Source organism: Polypterus senegalus, chromosome 3 (assembly GCF_016835505.1).
Source record: "Polypterus senegalus isolate Bchr_013 chromosome 3, ASM1683550v1, whole genome shotgun sequence".
NCBI classification, from domain to species: domain Eukaryota; kingdom Metazoa; phylum Chordata; class Cladistia; order Polypteriformes; family Polypteridae; genus Polypterus; species Polypterus senegalus.
In genome coordinates, this window is record NC_053156.1 from 214,371,076 (window position 1) to 214,385,702 (window position 14,627).

At 38.3% G+C, this 14,627-nt stretch overlaps 1 protein-coding gene across 1 annotated transcript in view; it reads right to left on the reverse strand.

The window, feature by feature from the left end:
• The window catches only part of LOC120525817 (afadin-like), a 365,848-nt gene that overhangs the window by 288,118 nt on the left and 63,103 nt on the right, over positions 1-14,627 (reverse strand).

The window sequence follows — 14,627 nt, forward strand, 5'->3', positions numbered from 1 at the left end:
TCACCCACATAGAATGGACACCAACACCTCCTTGTAGTTCTTTTTTCAATATCTCAATGTCAATCAAAATATTAGGTATACTGTATATTTATATAAAAATACTGTATACACTAGAAAAAGGCTCTATAAAGCACAGATGTGCAATATAAGGCTGCACTAGATTTTCTCATACTCAAAACCATGAAACTAATTTAGGCATTCCATGGATTTGTGGCACATTATGTAAAAGTTGATTAACACTTCTCAAGCAGTGCATTACTTGTGACTAAGAATATGGAAAAATGTTACTGAAACATTGCTGATGGGATTGGGTTCAGATATTTGCTTAAAATGTACACCAGTATTCTGCCCACATCCCAAAACATGTGTGGGCTACACTGCCTGACGATTCCAAATTGACCCTGTGTGTGTGTGTATGTGTATGTGTATGTGTATGTGTGTATGTGTATGTGTGTATGTGCGTGTGTGTGTGTATGTGTATGTGTATGTGTATGTGTATGTGTATGTGTATGTGTATGTGTATGTGTATGTGTATGTGTATGTGTATGTGTATGTGTATGTGCTGCAACTGACTGGTGCGCTGTCCAGGATTAGTACTTGCCTTGCACCCAGTGCTGCTGGGATAGGCTCCAGACATCGTAACCCTAAATTAAATTTATGTGGTTTGACAATGTTGTTATAATCACATATAACATCTATGTTAATCAAGAAGAATAAAACACAACTCATTTGGCATTTTTATATATCAAACTTCTACAAAATAAAGACATTTTAGAAACATCACAAATAATGTTATTGGAGAAATGCCTGAAAATATCTGTTTTTTATTTTTCAGCTGTATTTCCCATCATTAACTGATATACAGTAGATTTAACCACACTTCTGGCATCCAAACACCGATTTTATTTTTGCACACCAGTTATGGACATAAGTGTGTCCGGTTGGTTGTTTGAATTTTTTTTTTTTTGTTCTTTATTTCGCCTTATACAATTGTTTGTATTAGGAACTTGTTCCTTTTTGCATACCCCTTAGGGTCAGAGCACAGGGTCAGCCATTGTACAGCACCCCTGGAGCAATTCAAGGTTAAGGGCCTTGCTCAATGGCCCAGCAGAGCAGGATCTCTTTTGGCAGTGATGGGGATTCAAACCAGTAACCTTCGGGATACCAGCGCAGATCCTTAGCCTCAGAGCCACCAATTCTGCCGCTACATAGGCCCGACATACATATCTATTGTTAATGCAGACTTTACAGTAATACATTCTGTCTTTTAAAAGACCACAGTCTGATGAAATACTACTATATTAAATGCTGAAAAGTAGCATGGTAATTCACATATCCCTTATTCAATAAAAAATAAATGTATTACGTTTTATTTGTCTTGAGCATAAAGAAGAGGTTTAACTGTTCACAAATTCTACACTTCGGTTTAAAGCTTGTTTTTTGGTAGATGGTGTTGATCAGATTAGATTTTCAATCTGTGATAACAGTCACTCACAGAATAACAGTGGCAGAATGTGTCATTCAGAATAAAATATGCTCACACATCAGATTAACAAAACACAAAGCCAAGTGGGGAATAAAAAATTCATATATACATGCATTTAAAGTTTGCTTTGTTTCTCAAGGAGCCATGAGAGTTTTTTGGTCAATAATCTAAAAACAGACACTTAAAACGTTTTAAATAACTCATGCAAAATGACACCTTTTATTGGCTAACTAAAAAGATTATAATATGCACGCTTTTGAGGCAACTCAGTCACCTTCTTCTCAAAAGCTTGTATATTGTAATCTTTTAGTTAAAAAATGTCATTTTGCTTGACTTTTCACTACATTCATAATGGCTAACATGGTACAACACCCTAGTACTACAAATAACTCACGAAACATATCCCCAAGGTACTGTAAATCTTTTCTATAAAAAGGAATTTTCTTTTACTGCCATTTGATTTGTTCTTCACATAAGAAGAGCAATTTTAATGAGAAACTCAAGAGCAGAGAATTTTAATATAACAGTATTTCCAAATTAGTAAAGTTTTACTTTGTTTTAGTGATATTTTAAACATTTATGAGTGGTGCTCACACAGAGATGTTGTTTTTTTTTGCAGTTTGGATGAAGTGGAAAACTGTAATCATATTTAATGGATTTTACAGTTCATAAACATTTGCTTTCTGAATAGCCTTTAAAACAAATTTAGAAAACAAACCCATCCCCCATACCACTCCCATGTCACCAATTAGAAAAGCAGTCAAATTGCTGCTAATAAGGTAGACGTTTTGCTGTGTTTTTTTTTGTTTTGTTTTGTTTTTTTTAAGAGTTTATACTAAGTTATAATTAGTACATACTAAATATACTTAAGGTACCCAAGTATTTTAATGGGTTTCTAAAGGCAGCTTAAAAATAAACTTCATTTTGAATTTTGATTTATTTGCTTTTATACATTTTATTGAATACTTAGCCATATGTTTTAACAGAAATACAAAATATAGATGTTATTGTAAAAAAAAAAGAATTCTCATATGTTGATGATTAATTTTCCATAATTAAGTTTAACCTCTTTAAATGTTATTAGAAATTGTTACAAAGATATACTATTCATCTCATCTTCACTAATAGTAAGTCACAATAATATTGTTAGATCAACTAAAATGTGAAAATGCATAATCTTTCACTACTTAACAGAAGAATGGTGATTTTTGAATAGTGCCATCCACCCATATTTCCAGAACAAGCTATTTTAGGAAAACTAATGATTTTAAGATCAAAATAGTAGCTTAAAGTTAATAGAACATTTGCTTTTTTTTTCTAGCTACACCACTTTATTGCTTTGAGCAAACTAACAGAATATGTAATCTACAGAGTAAGCAGAAAGTCTGTAGAAAAGGTACACTTCAAAAATGAACATTTTCCCTATAAATGTAACATCAAACCTTAAACACTACATCCCCTTTAAAAAAGTAACCTATTTAGAACTAAATTTGTATTTTATAAAAATTTGGAACAAAAGGTTGACAGGCTTACTACATTTATATCTTAAAGAAAGGAAAAGCAAGAAACACCTGTGAAGATTATCACAGGTTAATAAGAGAGCAAACAACAGTCCCTCTGATAATTATTTTAGTTAAACTTTTCATTTAAGGTCAAAGCACTACAGGGATGCACAAGACGCTGTTATAATATTTTGGTAGTAACACATTAAGAGATAACCTATGTCAACAGTCTGCCAATGCAGCATACTTTCATAACAACCATGGAGCAAACATAACATTCATTAGAATCATATCATTGTCAAATCAAGCAATTCTTATCTGCTGCTTGCTATGATTCCCATACCTTAAAAGCAATGCATATGTTTGCACAACCTGGTTGTGAAAATCAGTGGAAAATAATCTACATTAAACACAGAATCTTGTTTAATGCACCCAACATCTTGTAAAATATTTAGTTCTAGGGTTAACAGGCATGTCTTGGGCACATGGGAAGAAAAAAGGACAGCTCAGGAGGATCATGTAGCCAAAGGGAGATGGCTCAAACTTCACACAGTTAAGATACCAGGATTAAAATTCAGGTCCATGGAACTGTGAGGCAGGAAAGCCAGCTACTTCATAATACCTTGATGTTAATAGTGACACATAAAATTGATCGATAAACTAAGTAACTCATATGATGGAGATGTTGTTAATAAAAATTTAATATTTAATGATACATCTTTTTTGGATCAAAAATACACTCCACATCACAGTTAAATTTAAATGCATGTACCATTATTTCTTCATGTTGCTTTATAACCAACCAACCATTTTCTAACCCGCTGAATCCGAACACAGGGTCACGGGGGTCTGCTGGAGCCAATCCCAGCCAACACAGGGCACAAGGCAGGAAACAATCCTGGGCAGGGTGCCAACCCACCGCAGGACACACAAAAACACATCCACACACCAAGCACACACTAGGGCCAATTTAGAATCACCAATCCACCTAACCTGCATGTCTTTGGACTGTGGGAGGAAACCGGAGCGCCCGGAGGAAACCCACGCAGACACGGGGAGAACATGCAAACTCCACGCAGGGAAGTCCCGGGAAGCGAACCCGGGTCTCCTAACTGCGAGGCAGCAGCGCTACCACTGCGCCACCGTGCCGCCCGTTGCTTTATATTATGTGTAATCCTAATTAACACTTGGTTAAAGGAAATTAATTATTCCACAAGAAAAGTTCCACACAATCAATTAAGGTCATATTAAGTCACTTTATTAGTGTATGTCACCATGAGCAAGTCACTTCACCTACCTGTGCTTTAAACAGAAAAAAAAAAGAAACTAGCCAACCCGCGGCGTAGCATACGCTGCATAATCAGGCCGCTTTTTAAATGATTTTTAAGCACAGAGGAAAAAATAAACATTTGAAAAATCCGTAATTTAATAAACCACCAAGAAAAGTAACATTGCAACAATGCACGGTACAAACCAACATCCAATTGTCCGTGACTGAAAACCAGAGGAGCGACGTCACGCTTTCTCCTTCCAAAACGAAGGACGGGGTTGAACGGCGCTCGTTCAGTACGCACTGCCTGCTTACGTGCCTGCCCCCAACTCCCTACCTGAGTCACTTTCGTCTGTGTACAGTCCACATGCACCTGTGAGTCACGTTGACTGTTAATTTTCCAAACACCGCCTCAGTCGGTTTCCACGTTGATTTTTCATTGTTCTTTGCGGTTCTGGCTGCTTTTTTTTTATATATAATCCACCAAGTCACCCGACCATGGGGGGCTTTACAAAGGGCAGGGACGTAATCAGTGCGAGCGTATGACCCGCACGTACTGCGAATTTTTTGTTCGTGGGGAACAATTGGAAGCCACGGTCTTCATCACAAATGGGGTTCAACCGCTTACCAACGCCGGGTAGACACACGTTGATCCATTCAGTGTAGCGCGGGTGCAGTACCGGACATACAAGTGCATCACAGACCTGTTAATGGTCAATCTCACGTGGCTGAAAGCCACTTGTCCCTCTAAGAATTTGGACGCCGACCGCTGTTGGGTCATGTAACTATTTAGCAGGCGGGAGTCTCGTTCGTTTTCGGAAATAACCAGCCAAATCGCTCCACCAACTAAGAACTGCCATGCACACCACCCACAGAATCGAGAAAGAGCTATCAATCTGTCAATCCTGTCCGTGTCCGGGCCGGGTGAGGTTTCCTGTGTTGAGTCAAATGAAGCAAAGGCTCCACACCTGGTGGTGCCCTTCCGTCAATTCCTTTAAGTTTCAGCTTTGTAACCATACTCCCCCCTGAACCCAAAGACTTTGGTTACCCGGTTGGCTGCCCGGCGGGTCATGGGAATGACGCCACCAGATCGCCTGTTGCGGGGCCTGCATTGGTGAAGCAGGTGAGACGGTAATGAAACAGAGGCACAGGGCTTATTGGTTTTTAAAGACTGCTTCCTTCATTGGGTTTTAACCAATGCACGGAACAAACCAACACACAATCGTCCGTGCGGCGCTCAGGGTGGAACGGGAGAAGGACATCCACTCCGCTCCCTCCGTCATGCTAGTCTGCTGGTTTCTAGTTCAGTATACACTGCCTGCTCATGTGCCCACCTCCAACTCGTCACTCGAGTCTTTGTACAGTCCAGATGCACCTGTGACTCACGTAGACTTTTCATTGCTCTGTGCGGTTTTGGCTGCCTTTCTATATATAATCCACCAAGACACCCGACCACGGTGGAAGGGGAGTGTGTACAAAGTGCAGGAGTATCTAAGACGCACGTTTGTCGCGGATGCGAATTGCTGTATGTAGCATGTAAAACAGTTTGCTATAGTGCACGCAGTCGTACGTCGTAACCAAAAACTCGTTTTTTAAAGACTACTCACTTCATTGTGTTTCAAACCGAAGTTGTAAAGGAACGTTTTAAGGATCCCATGGGATACCCCTCGCAAACAGTTTTACACCGCATATGGCGATTCACCTCCGAGAAACATGCCTCTATTAACAGTCAGCGTGGGTGGAGCTGCATGTGACCTCTACGACAGGCGAATATAAATGGCGCCGGTCTTTCTGTGTCGTCGCGTCCGAGTTGGTGGGCGTGGCTCTGTGAGTTGTCGTCGTATCCAATGGTCTTGGAGTTGGTGGGCGTGGCTCCTTCCTGCATGCGCCATAGGTGTCTCACTTGTCGGCGGCTTAGTGAATCCACGCCCTTTCCGGCATGCTTTCCATGGTTGTCTTGCCTTAGTGAATCATATATATAGATGTAGCCAATTGTAACTCAAATGTTGTACACCTTAGCATCAGGCAAATAAGTTAATAATAATAATAATCATAGCAGAGAAAGAGTGAGTGACAAAGAGACTGCACCTGGAGTAATACAAAGCAGAACCACAACATGTTAAGAGTAACTGCATTATATCAAGTTAGCCCTCCTCCTCAGCTAACTGTAGAAAACATATACAACAAATGTGCACTCATAGCAAATCTTAAACTATACTCCCAGTCAGAGCCATTTATGACTAGGAACAGAATAAAACATCTATTTCTTCACCATTTTGTGTTTTGATGCACCTTTCTCACTCTCTTTTTCTTTTCCAATATCTACAGTGTATCTGGAAAATATTCACAGCGCATCACTTTATCCACATTTTATGTTACAGCCTTATTCCAAAATGGATTAAATTCATTTTTTTCCTCAGAATTCTACACACAACACCCCATAATGACAACATGAAAAGAGTTTGAGATTTTTGCATATTTATTAAAAATAAAAAAATTGAGAAAGCACATGTACATAAGTATTCACAACCATTGCCATGAAGCTCAAAATTGAGCTCAGGTGCATCCTGTTTCCTCTGATCATCCTTGAGATGTTTCTGCAGCTTAATTGGAGTCCACCTGTGGTAAATTCAGTTGACTGGACATGATTTGGAAAGGCACACACCTGTCGATATAAGGTCCCACAGTTGACAGTTCATGTCAGAGCACAAACCAAGCATGAAGTCAAAGGAATTGTCTGTAGACCTCCGAGACAGGATTGTCTCGAGGCACAAATCTGGGGAAGATTACAGAAAGATTTCTGCTGCTTTGAATATCCCAATGAGCACAGTGGCCTCCATCATCCGTAAGTGGAAGAAGTTCGAAACCACCAGGACTCTTCCTAGAGCTGGCCGGCCATCTAAACTGAGCGATCGGGGGAGAAGGGCCTTAGTCAGGGAGGTGACCAAGAACCCGATGGTCACTCTGTCAGAGCTCCAGAGGTCCTCTGTGGAGAGAGGAGAACCTTCCAGAAGGACAACCATCTCTGCAGCAATCCACCATTCTGGCCTGTATGGTAGAGTGGCCAAACAGAAGCCACTCCTTAGTAAAAGGCACATGGCAGCCCGCCTGGAGTTTGCCAAAAGGCACCTGAAGGACTCTCAGACCATGAGAAACAAAATTCTCTGGTCTGATGAGACAAAGATTGAACTCTTTGGTGTAAATGACAGGCGTCACATTTGGAGGAAACCGGGCACCGCTCATCACCAGGCCAATACCATCCCTACAGTGAAGCATGGTGGTGGCACCATCATGCTGTGAGGATGTTTTTCAGCGGCAGGAACTGGTAGTTTAGTCAGGATAAAGGGAAAGATGACTGCAGCATCTGTACAGAGGCATCCTGGATGAAAACCTGCTCCAGAGCGCTCTTGACCTCAGACTGGGGCGACGGTTCATCTTTCAGCAGAACAACAACCCTAAGCACACAGCCAAGATGTCAAAGGAGTGGCTTCAGGACAACTCTGTGAATGTCCTTGAGTGGCCCAGCCAGAGCCCAGACTTGAATCCGATTGAACATCTCTGGAGAGATCTTAAAATGGCTGTGCACCGACGATTCCCATCCAACCTGATGGAGCTTGAGAGGTGCTGAAAAGAGGAATGAGCGAAACTGGCCAAGGATAGGTGTGCCAAGCTTGTGGCATCATATTCAAAAAGACTTGAGGCTGTAATTGCTGCCAAAGGTGCACCAACAAAGTATTGAACAAAGGCTGTGAATACTTATGTACATGTGACTTCTCAGTTTTTTTATTTTTAATTAATTTGTAAAAACCTGAAGTAAACTTTTTTCACGTTGTCATTATGAGGTATTGTGTGCTAGAATTCTGAGGAAAAAAATGAATTTAACCCATTTTGGAATAAGGCTGTAACATAACAAAATGTGGAAAAAGTGATGCGCTGTGAATACTTTCTGGATGCACTGTACATCTTGTATTTTATTTGATGATATTTAGGGTGCAAAGACTCACAGTTACAGCAATGTATAGTATATAATGATAATAGTCACTTCTTCACAAACTGCAGAACACCACAGATTCCTCAGTCAGTGTTAGCTTTACTGCATGGCAACAAAGTTTTGAAAAACTTCCATACCGTTTCAATTTTGTCAACAACCATTTTGGAGCTTTCTTTTATTTATTAGAAAACCAAAATGCTGCCTCACAAATGACTCAAGGTATGGTGGAGTATCTTCAGTTTCTTTTCTTTCACAGCCTTCCTCAACGTAAATGCATAGGGTCCTCTTGTACTCTTCTGTAAATATGGAACAAATAAAACTGTGTGCTGGTACTTATATATCAGCTAGTACTTCTTGGTAAATGTATGATGAAATTGAGATATGACATAAAAATGCAGCCAATAAAGAGTTGATGTGCTCATCAACAGACAGATCCATCCATCAGTTAGAGCACTACGCCATCCTGTATTTTTCCTGAGTACTATTAAAATACAACTTCAAAATCTCTGTCTGTGTTCTAACATATCTATGAAAAAGTAAAAGAGATAAATAGTCTTAGCAATTCCTAAATTAACAAAAAAAAAAAATTAGAAAAATAACTACTGGAAATTAAACTTGCTTTGCATTGACAATAATACATGTTACCTTGTTAAGATATCATGGCTGTCCCCTTTTATCTGGTCCCTGCATTTTACAGCAAGAGTTCATAGCATTACTTTAAACCTACTTAAAACAACCATGCTTGCATAGTTATGTCATGCTGCTGGGTAGGATTGTCACAGCTTAGACACAATGACGTAATACTCTTTCAGGGCTGATGTCGACTTTCATCAAAATTCAGGGGTAGAGGATGGTAATCGGCTGTAAACTGCGAACAAAAGCCACCACTTATGATGACAAGAGGTACAAACCATATTGCGTCACACCATAACTGCTGTGTGAAGACAGAGAGGTCTCCAGCCTGCCATGCATTCCTGTTGGCCATCGAGCCGCCCTTGTTCAACCACTGCTGCCAAAGATGCCAAACAGGCCCCAAAAGCTACCACAGCACATTGCAACAGATGTTTTATGTTGATTTATATGTGAAACCAGTGCATTGTGTGCTTTTCAGAAAACTGTGTTTTTTGGAAAAAATATTCAGCCCTCAGAGTGTTAAAAAGTAAAAATCAATAATAAGAAGCCACCACGTGAATATGAAAGTGTCATAACTTTAAAATGTGTGGTTGCAGAAACATTCAGCATCTTAAAAAAACTATTTAGTTGGTTGATATGTCAGTCTTTGTTAGGTTCATTAGCTGTTGCTAGCAGAGATGATAATATAATGGGCCACATAAAGTTTAGATTATGATGACATAAGGAGAGAATTAGTGAATTTTGAAAATAATGCTGTGATTGCTGTGAATAGTAGCGAGGGTTTAGTGCACCAGACTTGCTTTTCACAGCAGGGTGTAGAAGGTGAGTGCTAAATATGGGAGTAGGCAGTCAAGAAATAATACCAATGAATATAATAAACTAAGATGTTAAAGTTTATCCCTTTAGAACTGCTGTAAAATCATAACGCAGGGAACCTGAATAATTATTTTTAGTTACACCTTATCGTTTTAGGCAGACTGTTAACTAAGGTACAGACTGCTTGCTAGCTCATGTATAAAAACAAGCTTCCATACACCAAAAAAGTTTAAATGTTTAAAATATAAATTTTAAATTTAATAAAGTAAAAAAGAACAATCAGAACTTGTTTGCTGCGACACCATTAAATTCTTACATCCACATCTGACAAACATGCAACAGGTCACTATGACCAGAAGCTATTACTAGTCAAATGTGGATGATACCTTAAAATCAGAGTATTCTTCCTTTCCTAATCGTCATTTCTTCAAAACACAACATGAACATTTCAGATGTTGGTGTGAAAGAGATACTCCAGACTAGAGTTGTTTCTTGTCAACACAAGACTGGGTACACTTCGTAGGCATTATGTTAATGTGTGTGAATATTCATACGGTGAAATTCAATCTTAATAATACACCAGTTCGGTGCTTTGGTAGTATAACCAGCAGCCAAGTTATAATTAAGTCATTAATAAGGTGAAAGGAACATCAGATGCTTAGCAGTTATTTCAAATTGTTGCTTAGGGAAAACTAAGCTAGTTGCAATATCAAACTTGCTGCAATTTTTAAATTAAGAAGTACAGCAGTATTTTATAGGGAGTAACATGATACTGAAATCAACAATTAGTCAAGTTAATATCAATTCTGATATACTGTATCTGTCAATATTTTATATTTAAATACATTTTCTAACACATTCAAATGTTATATGCTAATGAAAATCAACCCGACAGTCATATTATGCACATTTTTCTTCTGACAGGCAAAAAACAGAGCTATATAAATGCTCCTGGTGCTTACCATTTTATTTATATTGTGAGCTTACTCTTAATAGAAAAGAAATATACTCTGTTCAATGCTTAACTAAATAGGCTAAGGATGGATAGCATAATAATGTAATAGTTAAGAAAAGCATAAGATATTAATGATACAGAGGCTTTAATGATGCATAGGCTTGTTGTAATTTAATAGTGCTCTCATGGCTAAAAACCACAATAAGTAACCTCTTGTGATTATATAAAAATGAAAAAGCAATAAAATATATTTAAGCATTTCCCGAGAAATGCCAAAAATAATTATTACCACACAGGGTTCAAACTCAACAAAAATGAATGAGCATGGAAAGAATTCTTCTACACATGACCCTCAAATCACTCTTTGCACTGTTTGTAAAAAAATACGCACAATATCAGAACATTCTGTCTGTACCACTGGCCAGACAACTTAGGACTAGAAATTAACAGTTGCCAGGATGCCCACCATTCTGAGGCAACAGGAAAACACCTTTTGGCCCTTTAAATAAATGAGGGATGCATTCCATAGCATCTTACCCTAACAATTGAAAATAACCAACTTATACTTTAAACTTCAACTGCTAAGAAGTGTTATAGCTATGAAAACCTTTTTTTAACAAGTGCTTAATAAATGGAATTATACATCCTCAATCCTCAAAGGCTAGGTTTGAGCCAACCATGTAACACAAGGAAAGTGTATGCACAGAGCTGGAATTCTGACATGTTAAGTTATACCACTTCCGACTGAAATGCTGTAAAGTTGCAGCAAACCATCAAAACTGCAAAGCATCTTAATTACTCCAAATATATGCTGTTAAAAATGCCAACCATATTTTCAGTTTCAGCAACCAAAAGATGATGCATGGTTGCCAAGCATGGCAGTACCTTTTAAATACCTTCCAAAGAATGTGCATTTTTTAAGGAAGTGTCTGATTAAAGTCACACAAAGCATGAATTTCCAAATGCAAAACAAGTCAATAGGATCTTTTAAAATGACAGAAAAGTTTTAATCAAAATGATGGGGCACTGGAAGCATATCAAAAGAAGACAAAACTGAAAAAAAAGATGAAGCATCTAAAAAATGCAGATTGCACACAGGAGCAAAACATCATGAAAGCATGAAGTGAAGCAAATCAAATAAAGTAAATGTTGTATGTACTCTGAGTATGATGGCAGATGGTCAGATTCCTTTATAAGAGACTAGAAAAAATTACTGAAGATGAATACAACACCCATCTGTGACCCGACATTTGCGTGATAGACATATGCGCGCAGACAAAATAGCACCGTCAAAACTGCCCCGACAAAATCGCGCATTTCATTAAATATGAATTACTAGTTTAAAGTTTATATGATAATGTTTATTTTAGAAGTCAATATTATGAGATGCCGCATGCCATCAGCACGGCACGCAGATAGTCCTTAAGATCACGCCTTGCGTATGTAGGGAGAATTGCAGCAAGGGCGTCTCACTCTCTTGGCCTCTCTTGCGATTTTGTCGGCGCGCATTTGTCGAAAACCAGTTAGCGGGTTTGTTGGCGCGCATAGGTCTATCGCGCTTTTGTCGGTGAACCCACCCGTCAACACTGTAAAATAAAATCTAATGTGCACATTTGGTTAGTTTTTTAGGCGAAGAAAATGGTACACATTCACACTTCGCTTGAGTACAGAATTGCTATACATTCAAATGTCATTATCAATGCTGTGTTTTGATATAAAGCATGAATACATACAATAGTAGATATAAGAAAAAGCTAAGGAAGCATTCAACTGTGATGTATAAACATAGACATGCTATCACCAGTATTGATTTCCATTTTATCAATACTGGTTCTGTAAAGCAGCTGTATAGTATTTCAAGTCTTTTTTAGTTCCACAAACAATACATGCTACACTTGTTCATTGCCAATACATAACCAATACACTGATAATTACAAGTAATTCAAATGTTAAGCAGGCAGAGCCAGGCTTTTAAAATAGATACATGCTAAAAAATTGGCCAAAATGTGCCAAACCTTCCCTCCATTGTTTTTCAACTTATAAAAGTTGGAATGGTGGATGCAATATGCGGTGTTGGACAGACCAAGCTAGGGTTATCCCAACCTTAGTCTCCTGGTACTTCTCGGAACAAGCTAGAACGCCAAAAGGATCTTAGGGATATAATGACCAGTGTGTTGTGTTTTAGAGGACTGTGTTTAGTATAATGTCAGTGGGAAGAATTCATTGAACATCCTCACAACTTGCCCAAAAGCTCTATAACTGGCCTTTTTGATAAAGGGTAAGGTTGGTTCTACTGTATTTAGAGGTTCTTCAGTATTGTTGATTGAAGTATAACAATATAAACAGTGGATATAGCAACCCTGCACAGTCACCTCATTTAGTGCTTAAACTCGCAGTTTCCTTCTCATAAAAATAATGGGAGATTAACCAGTAAATCAAACTGTCTTCTGTATACTCAGATCTGGTTTTACAACCACAGTCCTATATAACAGTTGACAAATTGTTGCTGCAGTGCCTATTCCCTAATCAAAATCACCACTACCTTGATATAATCACCTGTGAATAAGACCCTTAGGTATTTCAAACTACACAAGTTGGAGAAGTTGGTCTAATTTAAACCATACAGTGCAAACCACTATTTTCAGGAGAGTACCATAACTTCATCCCAAGCACAATAGGTATTTCCACAGTTGTTGATTTGTTTACTTAAATACATGCCATGGTTCCTGTCGCAGACAGGTAACAGATTAATTAAAAAATATTTGTTACCATTTACCCAATATGTACCTTCAGGACATTTGTATTCTGTATTCGTGTGTGCGTGAGTGTGTGAACGTCTCTTCACTGGGGCTCTGTCTCTTGAGTGTGTTCCTATAAAGCCTGCTTCTCACACTGTTTCATAATTTGAGAGGCACCTTTCTTGCCTCCTGTCCCATTTTATACTTGTCATCTTTGAAGGTGAGTCTCTCTGTTTTGTCACACACTTACTCTACATGTCCTCTTTCAGATTACTCAGATAGACTGGACACACAGTCTTTAACGTTTTATTATATGAAAGGCATTGGAAAATAATAAAAAGGTAGTAAATTATAGTATAGTATTTTGCTGTGCTCCAATGATGAGTTATTTAATGCAAAATGATTTAAAGAAAGAGACTAAACAAAGCACTCTTAAAATAAAACTTGTATGAATGCTCATGTAAGTTCAGAAAGAGTTACCAGGAAACATTAATGGAGTGAGGTCTGGGAGAGGCATTCACTGGCAAACAACCTGTGAATAGGTGACCCACAAAGTCTCAGTCTCCAAGAAGGTAGATTGAGTCACCATTTGTGCTCATCACTCAGAACACAGAACTGTGGGGTATCAAGTATGCTGTCATTCAGGTACATGCCTGTGTAACAGAAACACAGATACAGAAGACCATGGTAAAAGAAATGCAACCTTTTTACAAGAAAGAAGCCACAGCTACTGTAGAAGAGTGAAAAACATATGTTAAATGAAGTAGACTCTCAGCAGAATCCCTATGGAGAGAAGTGGCACTGGAATCAGACTGTTTGATCAAATGTTATTTCTCTCTCTCTCAAGTCTGGAATTTCATCATAGCAAAAGTCCTTGGACGATGTGGGTAATGTTGGAATTTGTATTAGTGTATAAAACTGTACCTCAATAGGGTAGCTTTTATCACAATATTTTCAGGAATAAACATAACATATATTTCAGTTACATGGACTTTTTAGAGACTGACTCTGTAGTCCTACTGGGAGATTTCAAAGCTCAAATGGTAAATGATAAAGATACCTATAAGCAAGAGGACATGATCTGAAACCAAATAAAAATTGCAATTAAATTTCTTTGCCAGTTAAGAATTTTCTATAACAAAAATACCATATTCTAACACAAGACTGAACTTAGTTATACCAGGCACAGGAGTGTTCAAGGTCAAAGGTCAATGAACAACTGGTAGTCCTATCATG